The sequence below is a fragment of the Triturus cristatus genome, chromosome 2_1 (genome assembly GCF_964204655.1).
Source record: "Triturus cristatus chromosome 2_1, aTriCri1.1, whole genome shotgun sequence".
NCBI lineage: Eukaryota > Metazoa > Chordata > Amphibia > Caudata > Salamandridae > Triturus > Triturus cristatus.
The window spans coordinates 271,847,535-271,868,060 of NC_140581.1; the positions used below are offsets into that span (position 1 = coordinate 271,847,535).

A 20,526-nucleotide genomic window follows, 5' to 3' on the forward strand; every position below is an offset into this window, starting at 1 on the left:
TAAATTTGGGCTGTGAAACTGTGCTGTGGATCTACCAGTGCGCTTTGTGATCGGCATATTCGGGATTGTGTCCTTAAGGGAGCAGCATATGTGACTATGGTGGCCATGAATTCAAAACTGTACCATTAAACAGGTGACAACCCACTTCACTTTTTCTCCCCCTACTGCTCCCCGCTACCTACACCTGTCACCCTAGAATAAAATATAACAAAGACTTCAATGAAAACATTAAGCCAAAACTACATAACAGACATTTTCTCACTGTAATGTTGTAGCTAATAAACTAACACCCTCCTGCCAATAAAGATGATATACCACCCGGGTGAAGTGGACAGTCGCATACATATTACGATAGAGGGTGTCCCGAAACCTCATCCTGGGACCTGAAGAGTTCCGGCATGCATGTCGTCCAGTCATCACGCTTATTGGCCTAAGCGGCCTAAGCGTCCCTTTGTTCCCCTTCAGAACCAGGGGAAGTTGTGCAACCATGCGGGGGAGCACTGCCTTTGCGGAATCTTGTTCGCCTCCTCTTTGGCCAATTCAGAGAGGAGCAGAAGGAAGTCCTCTTTGCCCTTACTTCGGCCTCAGTAGTCTCTCTTGTACAGCTCGGTTGGCCAATCCCAGGCTTGTTCTGGCGTTTTGAAGAAGTAAGCCTTGGGCTTACAGCTCACCTTCAAATTTGCAGGGAAAATGGGCATATATTGAAGATAAAGAGCAAGAAGGTTTTGTTTTACTTCAGCAAAGGACCGCCTGCGTGTCTGCCCTGCTCTGGTATAGTCAAAGAACATCATCATTTGTGAGTTTTGGAAATGAAGTGCTCCGTTCGTTTTCGCACTTGCCGTAATATGGCATCCCTGTTGCAGTAGTTTAGGATCCGGGCGATCAATGGCTGCGCTGAGGCCCCGTGTGGAGGTCTCTGGGCCAGCGACCTATGTGCTTGCTCCAGCACAAACCACAGTGACAGCCTATCGCTAAGGGCCCGGACCACAGCCACTCCTCCAAGAAGTGCTTCGAGTCCAAAGTTTCTGCGCCTTTGGGGAATCCCATGAACAGTAAATTGTTCCAACATGATCTATTTTCTTGCCTTCGGCGCACTCTTCAACTACCGCTGTGGCAGAGAGCAATTTGGAAACCTGCTTTTATAGGGTAATCACATCATCCTCCACTAAGAATATTTGATTTTCTGCTTCAGTAACTCGACTTGCAGCATTCCTGAGATCCTGACATAGCAAGAAGACATCAACCTTAAACTCACTTACCCTGGTCTCCACTGCATCTCTTGAGTCCTGGATTGCCTGTAGGATTTTTGTGAGATCAGATTGCGCAGGATTTTGGTGCGACCCGGGAGGGCTGCAGGTGCTCCCCGTATTGCTTGTCCCTCCCCATCTCAGCTACCCAGCAAATGGGTGTCTGGCCCCCAGGCAGAACTAGCAGATCTAAACAGACCGTGTCCCGCTTACCTTAAAGGGCATCATAAGCAGCCAGGTCCAGGACAATGGTGGGAATTGCACTGGTGTTACCAGATCAATTGGCCCCCACCCAACAGGCAAGCCTCACAAGAGTTGAGCTGGTGAGCAGAATGTGAGGGATGGCGGTGGTCATCAGCCATGACCCAGAGCAGTGTCCAAGGATCTCCATCCAGACCTCCTCACCCTGGGATCCCAGGTTCAGCCCCTGGGTCGGGCGGTTTACGCCCTGTCTTGCTCCCTGGCCTCCAGGGTCACCTGTCTCTCAGGACTGCCCTGCCGTTCCTTGCTCTGTCCTCTGCCGCCTCCTCATTGGGCGACCCCTGGCCCAGTCTCCTGCACTCCGGCAGCACACCAATCGTTCTTCGGAGGTGGTGTTGTGGGGCCAAAGCCGTGCAGTCTGTAGATCAGGCCCACCATTTCCCTTCAAGTGCGGCCCCATCTTCTACTGCTGGGCCACCCTGATTCTCAGTTGGTTCTCATCGAGGGGGAGGAAGAGCCCCCAAGGCAATGAATGCCCACCAGGTCCAGGGCCAGGCCCCAACAGCCGGTCAACTGGCACCAATCACTCCCTGACTTGTCACATCAGGCCCAAAGCTCACTCGGCCTCCGTGCATCCCCTCAAGCAGTGCCGGGTCTCCTCACTTCAGCTGGTCAGAAGCTCCGCAGCCTAGCTCTCCAATCCGTGGCTGCACCTGGCCAACATTGCAGAGAGACAGACGGTCGGTCCCAGAGCCCATTTCTCTCGAGACCTTCCTCTGTGTGCGGGCCCCTGGCTCTCTCCGACGCAGGGTTTTCGCTACCAGGACGGTGATGGGAGGTTGGGGGGGGGGGGGGGGGGGGTTATATTGCAGATGTCTGGCTCGGATGGCAGAGGATTACGGAGGAGATTGGGAGCTATCTCAAAGTCTGATCGCTGTCTCGCCCGCCTTGGCCCCATGAAGATGAGGACTTAAAGAAAAAAATCTATATAAAATAACCATAGAGAGTAAATTATAAGATGGCAGAAGATAAGGGAATGGTACAGAATGAGAATGGAATTTTCCACAGTGAGGAGAGCAGATACTTTAGTGCCAACAGAGATCAATCTAAGGAATGCCAGGGTTGATAATAAACCAGTTATACAAGGAGTGAGCAAAATGCTGTCCATCAATAATTCTCCAAACTTTTGACAGTGGTAACGCAGACACGGGAGACAGGCGTAAACTACTACATACAGATTCCTTTGACACATTCCTAGTCTTAAGCACACATCATGCCGGTGCCTTATACAGCCATAACCACACTAACACATGGACGCTGGTGTTAGCGATCAAGCATGTACGCGAGTGGTCTTTGAGGACCACCCTCAGGGTCTGAAGGGTTATGCTTTTTTCAATCCTCAAAGGAGTTTCAATTTGCTTCATTCAACATTGCTATAACTTTAAAATGACCACTAATACCACAAAAGTATTTCAGTTATTGCTGGGTAATGTTTATTGTTTGCCAACTAGAAATGTTGAAGAATTTCATTCACATGCTCCCGTAAACTGGTTGCACCGAAAGCCAGTTTGTGTTCACTATAAATATAGTGAAAGAAATATTCACCCAAAGAAGCAAAGCCGGTTAAACGAGAAAACATGCAGCCCGGCATCAGCCAAGATGCATGAGTCAAGCTCTTCACTGAAGTCCACGGTAACAGGAATCCACTATTGCAACTTCCTGTTTTAACTCTCCCTCGAGAGAATAACGCCAACGCATCTGGCGCGATGACCCGACCTTCCAGGAAGTTTGCTTGTCTTTGAAATAACATCTTGATTGGATAGCAGTCACGTCACGTGACTGATTCCCCAAGCGTTCTTCTCTCTGTATTGAGATCTCTGGTGTAAGAGTAGTGGAAAGTTACAGGTACGCGGAAGTCAGTCCTGAGGTCACACGTTGCTGCTCACCCTGCTGCACCACGTGCACTGTGCTATAGAGAGGAAATATATTCCTACGTTAACAGAAAATGTTCCTCTGTTAGCAGTACAGAAGTTACTCCGTGCCTAATAGTTAAAGAGACAGTGTACACGCTGTAAGGTACTAGCAGCTGGGATACCCATGTCCCAGCGAGGTAAATACCATTGTGAGATCTGTAATTAAATGCTTTTTGGGTAGGGATAGAATTGCATACATGCCAACATTTTAGGACAGGGACGTGGGAGATTTAAAATAAAAAATCGAGAGAATGAAAATTCGCCATTGACTTCTATTATAGAAAATGCAATTTCAGGCGGGAGACAGCTAAAATAAAGCCATTTTTGGCTTGCAAAAATCGGTAGTCTCCCGCCTGAATAGGGAGTACTGGCATGTATGGAATTGTGGTGTTGCCAGTCAATGGCATTGGGTAGCCACTGAGAAGGTGGTGAGCGCCACAAAATTCTACGTTTGTGGTCATTCACTAATCTTTTCAATTCCTTTTTAACACCCGGCATGCAGATGTAGAGTAGAGGTAGGCTCCCATCTGAAGTTCCCCTCAGTGGATTTTCAGGAGCTGTAAAAACATTGTTTGCGTGCGCGACTGCATGTCACGATGTATATTTGCAGTGTTTAAACGATTGCATGATTATATCTTTAAGTATAGAGACGTTTGATTTATTTGATTGTAATTTTATTTAGTAAAATGCGCTTGAATATGAAAAATATACAAGTATAAATGTTCGAAGCTGGTATCGTTGCCACTGAAATAATTTTTATTTCTCGAGTCCGTGATTCATTAGGATCTGTCTAGAATCTTAGCTGGAGTACCTACTTTATTTAGTTAATGAAAGGAATATGGTGATATAACCAGTATTAAAATACCACCCCAAAATATGTTTTCTGCCTGTGTTGTGTTCTACTTACCCATTTGGATATAATATGCAAAGGTGGATTTTGCGCATAAGACCTTCTATGTGTCCCGGCTGTGTTTTAGCACAAAAGGCTTGACGATTGTGCATCTGCGTAAAGAGTTTCCAACATCTCAGGTCTCTGATAAATTTCCCCCATCCCCTACCTCTGTAGAGCAGTGGTTCCCAAACTGGGGTCCGTGACACATTCCCAGGGGGTCCGCAGGCAGCAGTTTTAAAAGCACTGCATAGTTCCTTGTATAATCATCAGTTTTTGGGCAGCATTAAAAGTGTCAAGATAACTCCGGTGATTAATGTACCTGCTGGAGAGAGATGGGGGTTTTGTCCAGTGGCAGCTTTGACTCATCTAAGGAAGCGCAGATGGTTAATAAGCCTGCTGCGAAGAATGTCTACCATGCATTTTTTTTTAAGCAGTATTTTGTTTTGTGCTTAGCTCAGTGGGTTCCTGCTTTTGCCATAGAGATTATTTTGTTATTGTGCAGGTCACAAGATCCAATCGTAATATAGCACAATGAGCTATGAACTGCCATTAAAGAGCTGCATGCAAACTGCATGGCACAAGTTAGTTAGTTATGCTTTTTCCCAGTCTTTCATTATTCTGATGCTGCTAAAAAGGTTTGTTTGGGTAGAAATAAATCATTGTTATTGTAGTCCATGCTAACCCCTGTGTTATGTTCTGAATCCTGACTTTGTGCTTCTCGAGACCAAGCACTCTTTAAAAAATGCCTACCAGTATGGATGACATGTGAATCCTACACCTTGCAGTCCTCTTTGCCTTATGTCACATTTTCTATTCACTGATTTACACACATATGATTCATTGTTTCTGTATGTGTGTGATGTAAAGTGCTCTGAAACCCTACAGTGGTATTAAAGGTGCTATAAAATAAATTAAATATACGTGACAGTGGAGCTATGGAGAGATGAGAGGCACTGTTTGTAAGGTAGTAGTGACGGAATTATTGTAGATTGTCATTCATTGAAGATTGCCAAAAGATTGTTGTATCCTGGTGAATAGTAAAGTCATTATTTACTATGCTTTAAAAGCGAATACAATTTAATATATAATGACAAACGTGTTGTAAAATGCACCATTTTCCCCTAAATTTTCTTGGGGGAGAGCCCCCCCAAAGTCCCCTTTGTAGTGATCAGGCACACTTGCTGCACTTGCTGTGCATTATACGGGGACTGGTGTGACAACATTTGCCGAAGCAGCTTTAGGTTTCCAGTCCCGCCTTGGCAGGAGCAGGAGCCTCGGGCAGCAAATGAAACCATGCAATGAAAAGTTAGTTGCGAGATGCAGCACCAACCTTCCTGTTAAGATTTTTTGATTTTTGCAAATATTGTTAATATGAAAATACTTAAATCTTTAGTAATTCAAGTCTAGTCTTTGGCGTGCACACGTGAGTGTTTATATTTTTGGAATTACAGATTAAATGTTTGACATTTAAATCTTACAAACTGCTTTGAGGGTCCCCGGCTTCCAGTAGTGACTCAATGGGGGTCCTCAGGAGTGAAAAGTTTGGGAACCACTGCTTTACATACTGCCTCTGAGATAAGCCTGACTGCTCGTGCTAAGCTACCAAGGGTGTGAGAAGGGGTTATTTTAGGAGTTTAACTCCCTTACCCTGGCTAGGAAGAAGGGTCCCTACTTGGACAAATGTAAATACCTCTGCCAACTAGAGACTCCCATTCCTAACAGGCAACTACTGAGGTTAGCATAAGCTTTGTAAAATCTTTATGAAGTTGTGTTCAGGAATTCTGGCCTGATGTCGTCTGGGTGCCATGGATGTCATATTTATGGCCATGAAGGGCCCTTGGGATGCGGTGATTATTAGCCAATGGGCCACTTGGTCTCTTAACACCCGATGACTACTTCCTGCAATATGTGGCAACTAGCTATGCCAGTGTTACACATTCATTGCAAAGACATCAGGGGCGAGTAACAAAATGTTTGTGTGCCATTGGAGAATGTTTCTCGTGCCCATGTTGTGTTCATTCCAGAGTCATTCAGCCATGCAGGAGTTGTATTCTCAGTTGATGGCTTGGTGGGAGGAGACGGTCTGAGAGACTGAGCTACAGTTCCCATGATTCCGGCTGAACCTGAAGTATAAAATCGACTTCCGGGTTCAGCGCGCTGCAGATTATTCTTGCCGGATCTCTGAAACAGAGCTGCTGTGCGTTTGTATCGAAGTCTTCTTGTGGGTATGGGTGCAGTGCACCAATCAACGTTTGGATTGTTTAAGCGGTGGCTAAGTGAAGGTTGCTCTCTAATCACCGCTTGGCTTTGTCTATTCAAACAAAGCGGACATTTCTTTCTGTGTTGGGAACGTGTTCCCCAAAACCTCTTTTTTATAGTGAAGTATTTGCCCGTGTTATTCCTAAGACAATTCCCGGTCCGTTGAGTATTCTTCACCTTACCTGGATAACTTGTTCATTTATGAATTCTTTGGTATTTGGGAAGGGAAACAGCTATGAATTTTACTAAAGAAAACACTAAACAACTGTGTGAAAGGATCATGGCTTCCCTACAATATTTTGATAGACTATCAGAGTATCGATTTTGTTACTGAGATAAAAATGTCCTAAGGAAATTATGAACTATACAAAAGGAAGTTGTGGTAATGAAAGTGAATAATCACAGATTCCTTGATTGCTATGACTTGAATCTGTTACCCTTGGAACATTTATTAGTTCTTTTGTATTCTCTTTCGATATCTTAATAGGGCATCATTTGAGTCCTGGTTGGTTCAATCCCTGTGAGGCTTCTCTTCTTGTTCTATTTGGTAGATATTCATTTTTATGGGAATGGGGAAGGAAATTGTAGAAATCTACCAGAACAAGTTTAGGTAGATAAATGATATTTTTATATTACAGTATTACTCTGGGAAAAGAGAATAGTGGGGTACTTGGACTCTTGTCCTTGGATACAAGGTTATCCAGGGTTATTTTCTTTTTCAGGTAAAAAAATTACATATACTAGTATAGAAGAATTTTGATGATCATTAATCGTTCAATATATAACAAGTTCATATGTTATGTTTTACAGATCTCCTTCCCTGCCGTTCCCTACCCTTCCTTCCCGCACTTGATCACCTTCATAATCTGTGTTGTAATAGCAATCAGATTTAAGGCTATCAAGAGGTGGACCACATGGAGCAGTGAGCAGATCCAGAGGGACTTGATTATTGAGACTCAACAGCCAGGATGCAACATCCTGCCCACTCACAAGATGGCAGAAGCACTCTCTTGGTGTGTGGATCTTGGTAGCCGCACTACAGGTATGGCTACCTGAGGGCTGCAGTCCCACTGGAAAACCAGTTTGTTAACCGTTTTCCCTTTCTTTCCCTGACGCCAACCCGTCTACCGGAATAAAAGAGCAGCCCCTCTCGTGTGTGTCCACCATTTACCCTTTAAAGGCAGCTTCCCCTTAAAAGCTTGCCTTTTAGGCACAAACCCTGTGTGACTTCCTGACAGGAAGAGGTGACGCCAGGGAGAGGTGACACCCCTCCGGACAGACCTCTATTATTTCCTTTCCTGGGAGTCGTTCACACCCCTTCTCAGGAAGGCAAAAGGCTGTCTGAAGGCCAGCATCTGTGAGTGGCTACCGGAAAACTTGGGCAACAGAGTGGCAACTTCCTAAAAGTTGCTTTTATTTAAAAGTAACATTAAATTTGGCCTGTGTATCAAGTCAGGTTTAATGTAACGATTATTTTGATATCTTGAAGTAGCAACTTTAGTAGTTCCATTCAGGAGCTAGCACAGCTGAGTTGTCAGTGTGTAACCCGGTCGTCGCTAACGGGGATACCAGTCATTCTACAGCAAAAACATCAAATTGTAATTTTTGCTGTTAGTACATCTAAAAATATATGTCCTTCTCTTTAATATACAGCACTCTGCTTTTAAGAGGCCTACTGTAGGAGTAACTTATATATAATAAAATGGGAGGTCTGGACTTTGCCATTAGTTTAGATTGCAAAATTTAATCCGGCTCTACCAGTCTGCAGTGGCAGTCAGGAAGACATGTTTTACTTTGTCACACTCAGGTTGGCACAATAAGTGCTGCAGCCCATGAGAGACACTTTAACTTACAGGGCCTGATATACTAGGGACTGATTAATAAGTTAACTTGAGACAATTGGGTAAAAGCTAATCTAAAATACACTTTTAGTGGTCAGGGCACTGGCACTGAGGTCCGATTAGCAGGGTCTCTCAGAGTCAAAAAAACAGCAGCGTTAGTCCAAACATGTGGGGTGATCATGCAGAAAGAGGCACTTCCATACAGGCAACAAGCATAGGATGTGGAGGACAGCTATAAACTGTAGATGAAATGCAGGGGTGAATAGATATAGCACAGCTTACCTCGCTTTGCTGGGAAGAAATGTTTGAACCTCCTTGAAAAGCAACTATCTGCTGCTGCTAACAGTGCAGAAAAATAAGAAAAAAGTAGTCCCTAATTGTAAGCAGTGGAAAGATACAACTCATCCAATCAGAAACAGCTATGCTCCCTAAGAAACCCAAACATAAAAAGAGGAAGGAAAATTGTTGAATAAGAAGCAAGCAAACAAGACTGACCAGAAAGCCCATCAGTAATAAGCAGTGGCCTGATCCAAACCCCATGCTAAGTATCATTAGTGTACACAATAGATATTTTGATGGTGAGTTCTAAAAAAAAGAGTACAATATAAATACAAACTTAAAATGTGTGTATGCACTTATATCAATATGCATTGTGTGTGAAAAGGGGTGAATGAAAAGGGAAAATCATTGTTTAATATGGGCAGACATAAGACCTGATTTTCTCTTCAAACAAAGGGGGTATCCTTACCGAACAACCCTTGCTGATTTCCAGTCCTGCTCTGGGGAGAAAAGGGATGGCAGCAGAGCAGTGGGCGAGGTAAGGACAGCCTACCAAAGCAATCAGTTCTCCTCCTGATCATTTGGGCCAAGAGGGAAGAGATGTGCCCTGTTTGAAGAGAAATAAGTATAACATACTCTTCATGCCTCTTTTGGAGGGACTGACTTGTCAATTACAGGCATTGAAATGCATTGGACTGAAGGAAAGATTTTGAACGTCGCAGCAGTAAATCTTTCACTCCTATGTCCTTCCGTATTATTCCTGCTGCCCTATGTATTATAGAGAATAGTTCAAGTTGAGCAGCGCCCCAATGACAGAGGACAGGGCCCACATTAAAACTTGGAAAGGTTGAGAGGTGTTCTGCATCGGAGGATGGATGTGGGCGAAGGGTGGCCATGTGGATGTGATCCTTGGATTAGTGCAGTGCTGGTAAGGTTGAGCTGACTGGCAGTTGTCATGACTACTAAAATAATTTTAGTTGTAAAGAGGTATTTATTCTACATGTGTCGTGGCGAATGCAGTTGTGTTAATGGTCCCGGTTAAAGGTACATAATGTATGTTAACAACTGACTGGTTACTTTGACTATATCGGGTTTACTTTCTCAATAAGATTATATTTAATTAAGAATTTTCAAAAAGACACATGCTATTCCTCTGTAACGCGCCGGGACACTCCTCGGAGTATCTGTGCACGCTACAAGTGCATATAACATAACATAACATAACATAATGTGCTTATATTTGAAAACCGAGATCATGTCATTCAAGACGTTATTATTCTCTTTCTTCTTTTCATAAGTCAATCAATTTTTACTGTTTTTGCCTTTGTTGCTGTCTTTTTTTATCATTTACTATAGCTTTATATGCAATATATTATCGCCAGTGCAAAAGGAGAAAAAGTCCTGAAATTTCACAAAAGAATATTTATATGAAGGATGTAGTCTAGGAAGTGCCAGGCATGTTCTAAGCTGAATCGAGGAACTGTAAAATGGTGGCCTGTGAAACTAGTGGGTCAGCCTAACAACTACAGAGGAATAGCATGTGTCTTTATGAAAATTCTTAATTAAATATAATCTTATAGAACTGTACATATGCAATTTTGAAGTTTTAGGTAAAAATAGCTCAAAAAGCTCAAAGCACCACTTGCAGCTATCTGGTCATGGGAGAATAAGTAAAAGTCACTAGTTCAGGCCGACCACGATGGAGCATGGGCAGAATACAGGGACCAAGTTAATCCCGCTGATAGTTACCTTCAAAAGTCAAGCATGAAGAGTACAGTTCGCAGTAGAAGGGGCCGCGAGGGCAAGGAAAGTGTCACAGATCGTCACTGTACTGCGAAAAGCGAAAAGCAGGCATCCTTGATGGTCATAGCTGTAGCACAAAGCTCATGTTCAGAGTCGCGAATGGTTGTTGCTGTAGGTTCGCCTTGGCAGTCACCGCAGGCTGTCGATGTAGTAAAAAGTGCAGATCTGACGTTATCGGTTGCTGCTGGTGGTCACTGTAGCTTGAAGAGGTGGGTTCACCAGAGCATCGCGTTGGCAGTCAGTGTGGGCAGCAAGATCTTAGTGCAAACAGACCCATTTGTGGTCACGAAGAAGCCAAAACTTCGGGATTTCTTCTGGTCTTTCAGGAGTTCAACTGGTGCCACATCAAGTTCCCAGGACCTGAGGGGGACCTCTTGTGGATCAGAAACTCACTCAAGAAGAGGCCAGCAGGGCTCAGGCAGGTTTAGCTACAAGTCCAGTTGCAGGCCCAGGCAGCAGGTGGGCCCGGCAGAAGCAGGCAGGCCTCTGGAGCTTGTTATTGGAACTCAGAACAGGAGGTCAGACAGCTGACCTTTGAGGTCACCTCAGCCTGGGATGAAATGTGCAGGTTTAGTATTCCTTCTCAGCAAGCAAGGCAGGTCTTAAGCAGCAGTGCAGGAGGGTGTCCATCTTCTATAGTAGCCACAGGTCCAGGAGTGTACTAAAAAGTTGGGTCAGATTGTCCAATATTTATACCTGGTGCCATTTTTGAAGTTGTTGTACAAGTTACAACTTTGGTGTAACTCTACAAGGTGTGCTTTACGATCCACGGGTGGCACGAATGAACTTGGTTCAATGCACCAGTGATGAATGTGAAAAACAAGTTATTGTAGCCCTGCAAGACGCTATTCAATGTGTATTTGATATAGAAGTGTTGCTTTTGGGTGACTAATGACCCAAAAAAAGGGTTAGGGGCACCGGGGAAACAGCGACAAACCTTATTACTTTATTCACAGTATCACACCCACAGTACTAAAAAGAGTGAACACTTTTGAATTAAAAGTATTAATTACTACAGGAACAATTTATTTATCAGGTTTTCTAAAACAATTACACAGAAGATTATAAGAACGTTATAAATAATGAGAATAAAATGAAAATTTTTAGCATAGTTAAAATGTTGTAGAAATGTCATCTAGTACTACCACTATAACGTCTTCTTCTATGCGCCATACTATGAGATTATGGAAGGCAGAGCAATTTGCAGTCTAGAGTTTCTGAGGGTGAAGAGATGCACTGATTACCTTGTTGACAACATAGCTTGTCTTTATCCGCGAAGGCACAAAGGCAGTGTTCTTTGCGAAGGGCAAACTCACACTGTGGTAGCAGTCAGTCGGTCGTTGTCCGGGACTCAGCGTTATCAACTTCAGGCGATAATCTGGGCGAAGAAAATCTCCTGATAAGTGGTCAAGTGGTCCTCCTTATATAGTAAAATGTTTAAGAAATTGGAATTTCTGAGAAAAGTTTAAGAATGTCTGACACAGATTATGTGCATCAAGGTATGCGCCCCAGATGTTATGTTTCCTTATGAACATATAAGGTAATAGGACATCAATTTAAAGCACATTATTTTGATTAAATGTCTATATGTGTTCTTAATTATCCTTGGTTCTGGTAGCACAATGAAATCGGTGACAGTACCCGCTCTAGTTATGTAGCAAAGCAGAAGCACTCAACATATACTATCATCTGAATTTTCCGTATTTGTAAATGTGATTCTTTCATCATAATTCATACACGGCTGACAGGGGCATCATGCCTAGAGAACTTGGGCGGAGCACAACCAGGCCTCATGCCCAGTTTGATATTTCTGCCAACCTTGCTTTTAGCCATAGTGATTTGCATTCTGGGACATGTAGTTTTACTTTTAACATTGTATGCACTTTTGTTACATGCAGATAAACATCAGCATCTGAAGACATTACACATGGGATGAAGCATGTAGCGCCTGCGTAAATGTATTTCTGACCGCAGTAAGGTAATACCTATATGCATGTTCTAAATTTTATAAGCGACAGAGGGAGGTAAACAATCCCTTATTCATGACAAAAGCTTTCGTAGTTCACACATTCTGTTTGAAAACTGATTCAAGAAATGCTTGTGGATTAAACTGTAAGAAAGTACAGGTATTGGTGAATATATATTTTAATATAAATTAGGCACTATTTGATATTAGGAACACTTGATATATTTAAGCTTCATGATAAAATGTAACTAGCTTCTGTATAAAAATGATACATTATCTAATATAACATGAGGATCCCTGAAACAGTATCTGTTTATGGGGGTGATGGCAGATTTCAAACATTCTGAATCATGCTGCTGCACCAGGAGGCGATGGATGCTACGCCTCCAAGCAGCCCACTGGTGAAAGATGTGGGTGAAAATTGTCTTCTTCTGCATGGAACTGTGAAACCTGATTTAGAGCCTGTACCGAGCACTACTGCACAGATGAGTGGCATTAAGTTTGGTGATACTGGTGCATCCCGTCCCATCAATGTAGGCCTTCTAGTATGCAATTTTTAAACAGACCTTCATCCACGGCACCATGCAAGTGCCTCGTGGCGAATCATGTGGATGCACATCATGGATAACAAGGCCACTGCTTTTGAGAGTTGGAGACATGACTTAGTGTTAGTCCAGAGGAGCAGGAAGCAGCACTGAGAGGACTGCAAAACCAGACCAGGAGTCTCTTCTAAATTGCACCACACACAGCGCAAGGATTGTGAGCAGCGACTCCTCAGCTGATAGTGCACATTGACTTGGTGTAGTAACAGGGACCCAAATGTGTGCCATTTCATATATGACTAGTCCTGCCCTTGGCCCTTGCTGTTCTTCACTTGTAACCTCCTACTTTCATGAGCACTGTCTGTCATCCAGCACACCCCACTACACAGTGAGGTGTTGATGGGACCCGACAATCAAGCCGAGATATGGCTTGTGAATATATTAGGGTGTGTTCTTCCCCATCCCCCAAACTATGCCCCAGCCATTTTGTCCCACTGAAGATTTGTGCCATGGGCCTGGACCCAAGTCCCCTATGCCAAAAGCCGGCACTGCTCCCTAACCCTTTTTAGGGCTCGCCTAGGCAGCTCTTGCACTGTCTCTTTGAGACATGCTGTATTCATGTATGGACTTGAAGCTTCGCTTATTTTCCGCCCATCTTTTCTATTGGCTCCTTTTTACTGTCCTTTGTAAAGGGTTTCTTTTGATTTATAATTCTCCTTAGTACCTCCTTTTCTTCTTTTGTAACCTCCTGTGAGGACTGGCTCTTACATTTGTTGTTACTCTGTATGCTTTTTTCACAGTCTGTGAGCACTATTTTCTTACATGACTTTCTCCTATTGCATGCACATGATGCTTTCCGCGCTTTATCTTATCTTATGTTTTTGCTTCAAGAATGGTGGCCGTGCCATTAACGCTGCTCACGCCATATTATATATTTTTTAAAGCACTGGTTTTAAGACACGCTTTATGTTCTTTTTGAAACGCGAGGCACTCTCCAGGTTCAAAACTGGCAGCAGCGCATTTCTTTTGTTATGCGTACTTCGCTTAAATCAATCAACACTCAGTCGACAATGGCACCCGCTGATCGCCGCCTGTCAACCCAATCCTGCCCCTGGTGTCGTGCTTTAGGTTTCAGCATGGCGCCCGCTTTTATATTAACAACACAGGAGCCACAATTTATGTTGCTAAGAGACAAGGGGTGTCCCAGCCGTCACATTCAGATGCTGCTAAACCAATTTAACAGACTGCAGGCCATCAATTCAATTGATATAGACTTGAAGCATTAATTGCTACTTCATTCTATGCACTTTACTCCAGATATAATCATAGGTCAGGTAAGTGCGGATACGTTTTAGTCAAGACCAAATTATACATATTAAAACAACAAATATAACAAAAACATACAGACTTTGATGAAGTAATGTGATGTTACAAACAATACATGAAGAGTAATACATAACAAAAATTAACTAAACATTATATCACCAGTCTTAGTTCCCAAAAGGAGCAGCTACTAGGACACCCTTTTTCCTTCCACAACGTATAACCAATTTGAGCAGCTGCTGCCCACGGGAAAAAGGAACATTAGACCCAGTAGTGAGACCATTCAAATAGCATTTCTACTGGGAGAATCTTAATTAACTGTGAGTTTCCCCGTGTTGTGTAATGCTGGCGCGTTTCGATTCCCAGGTGGTTTGCGGGATTCTCTTCGGGGCGTGGACTGGTTTATCTAAGGAACAAATAGGAGAAACTTAAAACTTCCCAATTGATCAAATTAATGGGTAATCTCTTAAAAGTACCTGTTTGAATAGAGAACTAAATTTGCATGTTGCAGACGAGAAAAGGCAAGTTGAAATGTAGATGGCACGATCTAGAATGAAAACGGATCCACTATCAGTCGTGTACATAATTTGGTGAATGTTTGTGTTTTGTAACTGAAGGAACAAGAAAAGGCACTTACTTGCGCCAGTCAGGCGGTGCTTTTACTAAAATTATAGGAATGCTTGCTGCCTGTTAGAGGGTGTAGCCTCATTGGACCTTGGAAGGGCGATCTAAAATTAGAGATGAGTGCTACATCAATAAAGTATCTAATTAGATACATTGTGGCTTCGTGGACAAGAGATAACACTTACTTTTGCTATGCCGGTGATGTTGTTGTTGAAGTTTCCTTTCAAAACTAAGTTGGTTTAGTGATTCCCAAAAACCGAATGTGTAACTTGAACGTGGTCACTCCGCTGTTAATTTCACGAAGCAATAAAGAAGGTTGCTACCTTTTAAAGTTCACACAGAAATGCACCACATCACGTCTCTCTGTGAAAACAGAAAAGGATGTGTCAGCATGTGTCTACTTTTGTAAAAAGAATCATATGCCCGTGTTATGAAACTTTGCATAGTCTTACTTGTAATCGGCTGTGCCAGTCAGCTAATGGTGTCTCATTCCCAATGTTCTCACTCTAGAACGCTTCCGGGTCACAGGAATTTTAAAGAGTGACCTGGTCCCATTGCATTATGGTTGAGTGAGTTTGTGAAGTTATTTAAACGAAACTATGCTACAAGTGAATCATATCCAAGGAAAGGATGGATCGTATATGTCGTTTTCAAGGTTTTTGAGTGAACTGGTATTGAAATATATATGCATATTTCCAAAGATTGTGTAAATCATGGTACAAACAGGAAATGCAAAACCAGACCTGGAGCCGTTTTAACATCTACCCATTTCTGACATTTCATTCAGTCCTTTGGTGGTGCTAATAAAGCGAGCTATCATATAGGCTTCTTTTCTTGACAGTAAAGCCTCAGTGTCACTTCCTCTTGGCGATGGTTTGATGACTGTTAGCACAGTCCACCTGAACTCAAGTTTATGGTGATTGCAATCAATTAAGTGATTCACCATAGGTGCTGTTACAACTTTATTTTTTATCCTTGATCGGTGCTGAGCTACGCATTGACAAATCTCTTGCGTAGTTTTACAACTGTAAATTCTTGGGTAGGGACAAACAATTTCATACATGATGTTTTTTGTCTTGCAGTTGAAGAACTTCCTCCTTGTCCGCTTAATTTCATCGTGTATAAAGTTAGTACCCACTATTGTCTTACTACGATTCATGCAGGTACCACATTTTTGGTGACCCATCAACGGCTTCATATTGAACAATGTTCTGAGGTCTTTTTTTCTGCAGGAAGGGGGTAAGTCTGGTCTTACAACTCTTTGTCCAATGCTCATATTCTTCTTCATAGCGAAGAGAGGGACATCAATCCCAAGGTCAGAATTCTGTATAAGGTGCCAATTCTTTCGTATAATTGACCGGAATGCATTCGTGTGTGGTCCATATGTCAAAGCACACACCAACTTCTTTATCTTGAGGTTGACTTTTTTATTGAGCAATGACTCTCTTGGTGTGCACCATGCTCGTTTGAATGCATGTTTCAGCAGGTTTTTGGGATACCCCAGTTCCTCCTTCTGCTAGCAGAACACCTCTCCATGTATTTGGAAGTCATCATTGCGGGAACAGTTCCTTTGGATCCTAATTAGTTGCCCATAAGGAAGGTTGTCTTTGAGATTTCTGGGGTGGAAACTACAATAGTGCAGGATGGCATTCTTCTCTGTTACCTTTTTGTGTAGCGTAGTAGCCAATTTGTTCTGATGGGGAAAGACCTCCTTGTCTAGAAAGGTTAGTGTTGTGTGGCTCTTAGTTAAGGTGAATTTAATGTCTGGATGTTGATAGCTGAGCCACTCGTTGAAGTTGTTTAATTCTGACTCGGTAGGACTCCAGAGACACCAAACATCATCAATGTAAAGGTACCAATGGGTGAGATTCTTCTTGAATGGTTTGTTGTTGTAGATAAATTTGTCCTCGTACCTAGCCATATAAAGTATGGCCATCTCTGGAGCAAAAGGACAACCCATGGATGACCCTTTGATTTGCCAGTAGAATGTCTCCTCAAACCTGAAGAAATGTTTCTTTAGTGCCACTTCAGCTAGTTGTAGGATGAAACTTGTGGGGACTCTGTGTGGTCATGCTCTGGCTTCTTAAAAGAATTCCATTGCTTCCAGTGCTTCATCTTGCGGAATCTGGGTGTACAGTGAAATCACATCAAAGGAGACAAGCCATTGCTTCGATTGGTCATAAAGGGTATCTTCCTCTTTATTAATAAAGTCCATAATATCCCGTAGATACGAAGGGACCTCAGGTAAAAACTCTTTGAGGAATGTGTCTATGAATTTAGAGATGGGTTTCTAGTATCGGGTCACACCCGATACTATCGGTCTCCCCGGGGGTTCAGGTAATTGCTTATGGATTTTTGGGAGGAAGTAAATGGCTGGAGTCCTTGGATGTTTCTTAATCAAAAATTCATACACCTTTGTCCCGACAATCCCTTGTTCAAAGTCCGCCTTGACTATTTGGCTTATTTGTTCCATAAGTTCACGTGAAGGATCCTCTTGGGTCGATCTGTAGCAGGAAAGGTTTTTGACCTGCTTATGTCCTTCGTTTAAATACATCGCTTTTGGTCCCACAACCACCGCTCCCCCTTTATCGGCCTGTTTAATGACTATAGAGTCGTCTTCCTTCAAGGCTTGTATCGCTCTGTGTTGTGCACTGGTCAGGTTGTTTTTACTGCTGGATTTTCTCTTCTCAAGTTGTTGAATAGAAGAGATGACGACGTGGTCAAATTCCAAAATTACTTTAGGGTTGGTATGAGCTGGTGGTATGAAGCTGGACTTGTTAGCCAAACCTGATGGTTCCAGTCTAAGTGAAGTCTCCCTGGAGGAAAAGAATGCCTTCAGTCAAATTTCACGGAAGAATTCCATTGCTTCCGTCTTCAGTCTAGTGAAGTCTGAATGAGACGTTTGTACAAATTGAAGGACTTGCTCTTCTTCTTTGGAAAGTTGTTTGTCTGACAGATTCACAATAATTGTCTTGGTTATGTTTGTAAAATTGGCACCGTGTGCGCATTTCCCAAAGCTGAGATTTGAAGCAAACTTTCTTTTGAGGTTGCCCTTTGTCTGAAGAAGAATTTTGCCTTAGTTGATTTCGATTTGATGGACCTTCGCCTGAATCAGATTCACTTGTGGACTCCGAGGAGGATGGTTCAGAGAATGTCTGGAAACTGCTCCTAGACCGGCCTTGATATCCCGACAGGGCCCTTCTGGATTCTGCTTTTGTGTAAAAGTCCTCTTTTAAGTTCGGATAAACCGACTCCAGGTTAAACGTTTTGATGTCTTTCTCAAGTTTAGCTGATTTAAAATGTATTGTATTGTTCTTGAATGCAGTGAGTTCCTTTTTGATCTTCTTCAAGAGAGATTTGGCTTCACTGGCAGTATGATTGTCCTTGATTCCTTGAGTGAGTTCAGCCTGTTCTTCAGCTTCTTTCATGCAAATGCGTTGTGCTGTTTCAATGTTGTGCACCATCAAGTCTTGGCTGCATTTAGTACTGACACAACTAAAGCCTTTCTTGTACACTGGATCGTCTGTAAATATCACCAGTACATTTTTAACCTGTAAGCCCCAAGGTATTATGCCTGCTTTGAGACTTTCCAAAAGAAAAAAGCCATGTAACTTCATTCTTGTGTGTTTTTTGTGGAGGCGCATTCGTTTCTCTAACTCGTTTTGTTGTTTAGCTGAGGATTAAGTAACTCGTAGAGAAGGTGGAAGGTGTAGTGATCAGTCTTTGAATGTGTTCTTCCGTGAATGACAACGTATCCCACTCTGACATTCTGTTTGCGTGGTGTCCAATCCCTAAGGATTGCACCAACTAAACCGTGAATGGTGAGTGATCTTTGTGTTTAGTTAAATAAAACCCTCGCGGGTGAGAACCCGCCCGTTAGCATAACAGCAACAACGGGTTTGGCCCAAACCCCTTCTTGCTATTACACTTTATGTTTCAGAACGGCGCTCGCTTGTCTTCTCTCTGCCCGACTGTCTGCTCATGTTTGAGCATGGCGCCCACTTTCATATTAACAACACAGGTGCCATGCTTAATATTTTAGCAGGGGCCCGCTTTCATTATTGTTTTTTTTTAAAGTACTGGTAATTAGCATTTTTTTACAGCAGTGTGCCACGCCACACTTAATCTTCACCAATGGCAGCTGCGTGGCTCACCCAACTCTATTTCAACATATTTCTACTTTTTTTTAAGCACCATGGCATGCCGCTCTTCATCAGGAATAATGGCAGCCACTCCTTTCTTTTTTTCTGCCTGGCTTGCACAACTTCCTTCGATCCCTCCACCCCCACAAACAAAAAATAAAAATAAAAAACATTATCATTCACGCCAATAGGCCTAACTTTCAGAAATGCGAGATATATTGCATTGGAAATGCTTGTTCTCGCTCTTGCAGGTTCCTTTCTCTCTTTCTGATAGTTTTGTAGTCCTTTTTTGTTTGTTTGCGGAACTCGACCTATAGGTATTGGAGCGCTTAACATGAGCACCTGTACATTACACAAAGACACATTTATTGTTGTTTGTTTCGGCACAGGGAGATGAAAATGTCCCTAGAATCACAGGATGTTGAGCCCACGCCAAGACTCGAACCTGGTTACCCAGAGCCAAAGTTTATAACTCTGACCATTACGCCACATCCCCTGTTCCTCTGTCTATTTCCTTCTCGTGCACTTGTTAAATATCTGATGTTATAAAATAAATGCCGGTCCCCAAAAATAAGTGCTGTGGCCCCAACTGGCAACAACTGGCTCAAATGAGGCACTGCATACACCTGGGCACTGAGCACACATTATGGGTACAGCAGTGTTCTGCACTCTATTACTAATACAAAAACATAATGGTCTTCCTGATCATGCCTTACGAGTCCCTGTGAGGATGTAGAGAGAAGAATACGCAGCAGAGAGTCATCTTGGGGTAAACCGATGGCTTCCCCAAAGGTGGGCTAAAGTTACCACATGGCTCCATGTTTGCACTCGTTGGCATAGTTTTAACAGCAAAACGCATTCTGAGAGCAGTATTCCCAGTTCACCTAAATTGAGTCAGTTGGACTAATGTTCTAAATTACAGCGAATTGTCGAAGGAAAAACTTGATGGGAATATGGTGTACCTGGTTACATGCCACAGAAACCAAACTATGTCTCTCTGACAAGGCCTAACTGGGCTGAATCTGGTCTGGGGTTGCGTTCACATGGGACCTGCCCAGGCAGTTTGGTCAGGATTGTTTCGTTTTTAAAGCAAGATTGGCTTATTTGCATACATATGATGTGTCATGGTGGGCAACAAATTATGGATTGGAATGTGGCCTGAATAATTAGTAGTGGCTGAGATTATTTCAACATTCTACCCATCACATTTTGTTTTTCTTGGTTACATGGGAGTCATTTGGTAAGCTTAGAATAGGTGCATTCTTTGATTGACCTCACCTGCTTGGTGGTCATATGACACCACCCTGATGGATCTTATTGCAGGGATCACATGTGGTTAGCATGGTCTTGGGTACCAGGAAAGGATGTGCATATGCATTGAAGGGCTATTGATGCTGAAGGCTAAAAAGAGTCTAGACCCCTTTTGAAATGTGA

General features: G+C 43.0%; 1 long non-coding RNA gene across 2 annotated transcripts in view; it reads left to right on the forward strand.

The window, feature by feature from the left end:
- Window positions 1-20,526, forward strand: part of LOC146864091 (uncharacterized) — a 466,081-nt gene that overhangs the window by 196,955 nt on the left and 248,600 nt on the right. For both annotated transcript variants that reach the window (XR_014970049.1, XR_014970051.1), the window contains one exon: window positions 12,394-12,473. This is a non-coding gene — a long non-coding RNA (uncharacterized LOC146864091). The remainder of the gene's footprint in view (window positions 1-12,393; window positions 12,474-20,526) is intronic.